Raw genomic sequence first — 7,462 nt, forward strand, 5'->3', positions numbered from 1 at the left:
GCGAAGAAGAAATTTTCCCTGCCCCCATTTTACCTTTCGCGTTCGCGACACTACCTACGCGAACGCGAAGAAGGGAACACCAGAACAGCTGTTGCAGCAAAAATCTCAGATTTTCTAAGTGCAAATCCCCTGTAGCCTATCTGAAACTCACCCGAGCCCTCGGGGCTCCAAACCAAACATACACACAAGTCTAAAAACATCATACGAACTTGCTCGCACGATCAAATCGCCAAAATAACACCTAGAACTACGAATTTAGCACCAAATCAAATGAAATTCTCAAGAACACTTAAAAATCCATATCTTATCAACTGGACGTCCGAATCACGTCAAATCAACTCCGTTTCTCACCAAATTTCACAAAAAAGTCTTAAATATCACAATGAAACTGTACCGGGCTTCGGAACCAAAATACGGACCTGTTACTAACAATGCCAAACATCAATCAATTCTTATAAATAATTAATTTTCAGACTTTTAATTTCCATCAAAAATTCATAACTTGAGCTAGGGACTTCCGAATTCGATTATGGGCATACTCCCAGGTCCCATAATTTGATACGGACCTATCGGGATCGTCAAAATACGGATCTGGGCCTGTTTACCAAAAATATTGACCGAAGTCAACTAAAATCAACTTTTAAGGCAAAAATTCTTATTTTCATTAGTTTTCAACATAAAAGCTTTCCGGAAACCTGCTCGGACTGTGCACGCAAATCGAGGTGGGTAAAAATGAGATTTTTTAAGTCTTAAGAGCGCAATTCGAGTTCTAAAACATAAGATGACCTTTTGGGTCATCACAATTCTGTGTTCTGTTGAGTTGCCATTTCATGGAAATAATTTCATTAAGGATTTTACATCTGCAAATAATTAATTAAATAAGTTTAATTTGAGGCGTTAATATATTTATCAAAAATTTGGATTAAAGAAGGCGTTGTCCTATGGTGAGTTACTTTTCCATCTCTGTTGTTATTGTTTTTGAGGTTTTATATACATTGTGTGGAGCCTTGGGCTATTTGCGTTGAAATTAATTGATTTTGTTGTATCTTTGGAATTGGTTGTGGCCTATGGGCAATTTATGATATGAATTATTGTATTATGTTATTGTGATAACACTCTATGTAAATTGTTGTATGATTTGGGTTACTGTTATGCGGTGTATAAGGATGGCATTCCACTATTGATATTATGTGGGTATAAGAGTGGCATTTCACTGTAGTTATATATGTTGGGATATTTTCTGGGCGGAGTGATAAGGGTGGCTATTAAACGGAGATATAAGAGAGGCTATTATAGGAGTAATAAGGGTGGCTATAGGAGCTATAAGAGTGGCTATTGATATTGTCAGGCGGAGGGATAAGGGTGGCTATTATTATGGAGTGATACGGGTGGCTATAGGAGAGATACGGGTGGCTATTGTCAGGGATGATACGTGATGATGTGGGATTATTGTGTTGGTGATTTTTATATGATGTTGTGATTTTCCTGGTGTTTAATTTCATCTCTTGTGCAACTTGTTTTGTTGTTTTGGTAAACTTGATAATAGACTGATTTATGTTAAAATTGTGAGCTCGTGGCTATTGTCGGGCGGTTATTATTGGTACGTGAGTTGTCCATGCGGTTATGAAAGAAATGTGGGCACGAGGTGCCGGGAAAATATAATGATTTTATTATTAGCACGTGAGTTGTCCATGCAGTTGTGATAGAAATATGGGCACAAGGTGCCGTGGAAATATGAAAGTGGGTTGAGACCCGTAATTTTTATGATTGTGAAATGAGGTGTCACATGGTGACTTTTATTTGAAATAATTATATTCGAAAGGTTTTTACTTGAAAGAAATTATATTTGAAAGATATTTATTTGAAGGAAGTATATTCGAGATATATTTAATTGAAAGGATTATATTTTAAAAAATTTTATTCGAAAAACTTATAGATAAAAGATGTATATTTTGAAGGACTTGATTAATTGGTTGTGCTTGTGTTCATTATTCGTTTGGGATATTTATGGTGTTCTTGTTGCCTTGCTGTTTTTATCACTAGTTAATTATCGTTATTATCACTGCTATTTATTTTCTATTATTTTTGTATGCTATATTTCAAAGGTTATTAGACTAGTGAGTGTCTTGACTGCACCTCGTCACTACTCCACCGAGGTTAATCTTGATACTTACTGGGTACTGATTGCGGTGTACTCATACTACACTTATGCATATTTTTTTTGCAGAGCCAGGTACTGGATATATTGGACTCGAGCAGAGTTAGTGTGTTGATCGCAAGGATTCAAGGTAGAGCTGCTTGGTCGTCGCAGTCCCATGGAGTCTTCCTATTTTATTGTAGTGTTAATTATTATTCGAACAATATTGTATATTCGTTCCTTGAGATCATTTCATGTATTCAGTTATAGTTCGTGACTCAGTATTACCAGTCTTGGGAGGTTGTTATAATTATTTCCGTTGTTGGTTTCGATTATCTATATTTAAAAAATGGCTTGAATTGTTATTAAAATCGACTTACCTAGTCTTAGAGACAAAGTGCCATCACGACGTCTATGGTAGGATTTTGGGTCGTGACACTTTCACATAACACCAATGACTCAAATCCTAAGGGGTAGTTCCCCCCTTCCCCCCTCTTCCCACAAAGTTAGGCAAGATACTTAGCTCAAAGAAGCTAAACTGATACTCTAAAATGACCTTCTCGTGTGAAACAACCTCCGAACGGCTCAAATCTAGCCAAAATAACTTAATATCATAAATAAAAATTATAGGAAATAAATTCCGAATAATAAAGTTTCGATCTTTAATTAATACAAAAAAGTTTACCTCGGGCCCGTACCTCGGAACTCGACAAAATTCACAAACATTCGAACATACATTCCGATACGAGTCCAATTGTACCAAAATTATCCAGTTCCAACATCAAATCGGCCTTCAAATCCTCAATTTACATTTTTGAAAGATTTTACAAAAAGTCCCATTTTTCTCTCATTAAATTCACTAATTAAATGATAAAATTAATTACGGAATCATGAAATATAATTAATTCTGGATAAATAACACTTACCCCAATCCAACACGTGAAGAACCCCTCAAATATTGCCCAAAACTGAGGTCTACAACATAAGATATGATAAAATAGCGAAACCCTCGAGTTATAACTATTCTGCCCAGCACTTCCGCTTTTGCAGACTCAAAGTCGCATATGTGAAGCCGCATCTGCGGAGCTTTTATCGCAGATGCGCAAATGGCAACAATCCCAGATGGCCGCACTTGCGCCCAAGACACCGCATCTGCGGTGTTGCTTTTACGAACCAAGAAGCGCACCTGCGCAGTCGCTTTTGCGACAAATACTCTGCATCTGCGAAGACTTCCAACCCAACTCATATCCGCGCCTGCGCGTATCAACTCGTGCCTGCGTAGCCGCATCTGCGGAAATGACATCGCAGATATGCAAAACCCTAACTCCCAGCCATCTCGCTTCTGCTCCCTTTATCCTCCGCACCCGCGATTGACGCATTTGCGCCCAGTGGTCCGCAGGTGCGACCACACCAGATCCCGCCCAACCCAGCTCCACTCCACATGATCCAAATGATCCGAAAACCATCTGAAACACACACGGGGACCCTGAGACTCCGTTCGAACATATCAACAAGTTCCATAACATAACACGGGCCTGATCGAGGCCCCAAATAACATCAAACAACATCAAAGCCATGAATCGCACCACAAAACGAACTTAATGAACTTATGAACTATCAACTTCTACAACTTGGGTCGAATCATATCAAATCAACCCGGAATGACATTAAATTTTGCATGCAAGTTTCAAATGGCACCACAAAGCTGTACCAACTCCCGGAATTAAAATTCGAACCCGATATCAACAAAGTCAACTCCCGGTCAAACCTCTCAACCTTCCAAACCTTTAACTTTTCAATTTTCGCCAAAATGCATCAAATCAACCTGTGAACTTCCAAATTCAAATCCGGATACACGCCTAAGTTTAAAATTACCATACAGAGCTATTGGAATCATCAAACTACTATTCCGAAATCTCAAACTCCGGTCAACTCTTTTCACTTAAACTTCTAAAACAAGAATTGTTCTTCCAAATCAATCCTGAATCATCCGAAAAACTGAACTCGATCACACACATAAGTTATAATACATAATACGAAACTTCTCGAGACCTTAAGCCACCGAACGGGATGCTAATTCTGAAAAAGACCGGTCGGGTCGTTACAAAAGTAAAATAAAAAATAAAGTCGATAAACATAAAAACGACTTGTGGCACGAGATTTGCATAAATATCCTGACATTAATTATATGCAGATATCTTCCCCTGTGGTGGATGCAATCGCTTGCAGGTTTTAGTCTGCAATACATGAAATCCTTGATATGCATATAATAAAAATTCTTGAACGATTTAAATTATTCTGAAGCACATAAAGGCTCCCAAAAAATTATTAAATAAAGCTTCAGCAAATTCTTTTATGGATTAAAGCGATCATGACATATATGATTTGTTTTGTGTCTTAGTGTAATTGGTGCACTTATGTATCTTGCTAGAACCATGAGTATAATAATGTGCCAACGAAATATAATTTTTTTTTCCTATGTGAAAATATTAAAATATAATTAGTATTATGTTATAAAAAAAATTATTGATATAGATTTATTTATTCTAATAAATATTGTGAAGATTTTGTTAGTTATGAAAATGTAGTGCACTACCTCAGATCATTATTCAAATAATCTATTTGCATGTGTGGGTAATGTCATATGATGATATTCTATAAGGCAGTCAGTTATTGATACTAATTCAAGTGAGGCCAAGATAATAGCAACTTATAAAGCAAGTCAAGCATGTATCTGCTGAGATCAAATTCAGCAACCGCATGGTCTTTCTTTGAAAAGAAAATTCTAGTAATATTATAGGCAATGATATTTGCATAGCTCAATTGAAGAGAAGAATATATCGAAGGAGACAAAATAAAGCATATTTCATCAAAGTTCTTTTTCAAACATGATCTTCAACACAATGATGAAATATATGTTTAATAAATTTATTCAAGTGATAATTTGACGGAATAATTCACTAAGACATTGTTGATCTAAACATTTGAAAAGTTGTTATACAAGAGTAGAATTCTTCGTTTCTGAAATATCAAGTGATACTTTATCAGGGAGAGTAAAATACGCGATGTACTCTTTGTGTGGCCAATGTTTTGTCCCACTAAATATATTGTCATCCACCCCCCCCCCCCAAAATAAAAAACAATCTTTCTTCCTCTTGCATTTAAGTTTGAAAAAGAAATGGACCAAAAATAAGTTTTGTCTTAATAGTTATACTTTATGTTCGTTCATATGATTGTCGCTATCAAATCGTTTTGTAGTTGTCTTGACCTTATTGTAGCTTCCATATGAACTATTAGTGTAGGATCAAAAGTAAATAGATAAAAAAAATTTAAAAAAATCTTGAAATAATCTCGTTATTATTCTATTCTCGTATTATATCATGAGATAATTTGTTTCTCAACCAAACAATCCCAGATATAATTATCCGTCCCCTCTTTCCGCAATGGCGTAGCTATATAGACTAAAATCTTGAACATATTTACCGAAATTCTTAATTTGGCCATTGTCTTTTCCCTTACCCCCACCCAACTTATCTAAGTTTCTTATTTAACCTTGTTTTCTAGTCTTTTCCAAGACAAAAAAAAATATCGTATTAAAATTTTAATAGAAGATAAAGTTATTTAGGACCTGTTTGGCCATAAATTTTGTCAATTGTTTGCCAAATATTTTTTGGCAAACACGTGTTTGTTCATAAATTTTATCCATATTTTGGCAAATTCCCAAAACCCAAATCCCAAAACCAACTCAAGTTGTCCCAAAATTTTATCCATATTTTTTGTTGGTTTTGGCCCAAAATATTACTATTATATTTTTTTAAAATTTTTTCAAATAATATATATATATATATATATATATATATATATATATATATATATATATATATAAAAGAAGGGAATAGAAAAGATGACTTGGAACCTCTTTTTGGCAAAAAAAACTATTTATCTTTTTTCTCCTTTTTTTTTTTTTCCTTTTCTCCCTATTTTTTCCTCATATAGTAAGAATGAAAGCCTCGATTATTACTGACTCAACGTTTATTATTCCTTAATAAATGCAGGCAAGGATGTTTACTGCTGGTTTATTAATTTAATAATTGCTTCTTTATGACACCAAATAACATAATTGTAGTTTACAAAGAATTTAGACAGTCAAGAACTTCAAACGGCTTAAAGCACTAGGAAAGGCAAAGAATGTTTTCTTCAACTTCCCCTCACTATCTGACTATAAAATACATGTCTTTGTATTTTTCGGTTCTATGGATAACTAAATTGCACTCTCCCAATTTATAATGGTTTTTGAAGGATGCTTTCAGTGTGTGTTGGTTGTGCTTGGTGTGTTTAGCAAGGGTAGATTAAATGTGCTTTATACTAACAACTGTTGTAATTGGGAAATGTTACTTCTGTTATTTAGCATTCCTCGATACATAGGAATTTATTTTGGTCGATACCAAAACGAATGTGAAGAGTTCTCAAGCTTGCAAGATAAATCCTCGAATAAGTCCTCAGGCTTGCATGATAAAAGGTCCTTTTGCTTCTTCTTTTTTCTCTTTTATATCTACTCATTATATTTGAAATTTGTTCTCTTTTGTTCACTATTTTTAAACTACATTCTCTCGACAGTTTTTGGTTTTGAAGAAATTATGAAAAAAATGTACGAGCCAATCACAAAATAACCTGTAATGTATCTAGAGTAATAACAACAACAAATCCAGTTTGATCTCATAAATGGGGTCTGAGGAGGGTAGTGTATACGCAAACCTTACCTCTACCTCATAAAGATAGAGAGGTTGTTTCCGTTATACCCTCGGTTCAAGGATGAAGATAAAGAAACCAAGTAGCAAAAAATATTAGCAACAATGTAACATGGTAACGAGCGTAATGTATCTAGAGTAAGAGCTTTATATAAGTCCAACATGAACATTTGATATACTCCCTATTTACGTGTTGAATTTGATTCTCTTCTAAAATAATTTATAATATGTTTAGATGAAAAATGTTTTCTCTAATATATACTATTTATGTATACCTGATAATATATTGAGATGTATAGAGTTCTTTTAATATTATTCATGTACTTTGAAGTTTTGTATACAAAATGTAGTATTAAATATTTATATGTTACTTTTAGATAAAAATTTACTCACGTCAAATTATGTTCTATGAATTATAAAATGAGTTTTGAAGAACTTATAGTGACAATCTATGTGAAAAAAGTAAATTGATTGTACTTGGTTTCAAGTCAATATGTCTTTGCTAAATCGTTTGAGTACTCATTTAGCTATTAATTACTACTACAATATATTGATATTAATTTAAAAAAAAGATAAC

This window comes from Nicotiana tabacum, chromosome 14 (genome assembly GCF_000715075.1).
Source record: "Nicotiana tabacum cultivar K326 chromosome 14, ASM71507v2, whole genome shotgun sequence".
NCBI lineage: Eukaryota > Viridiplantae > Streptophyta > Magnoliopsida > Solanales > Solanaceae > Nicotiana > Nicotiana tabacum.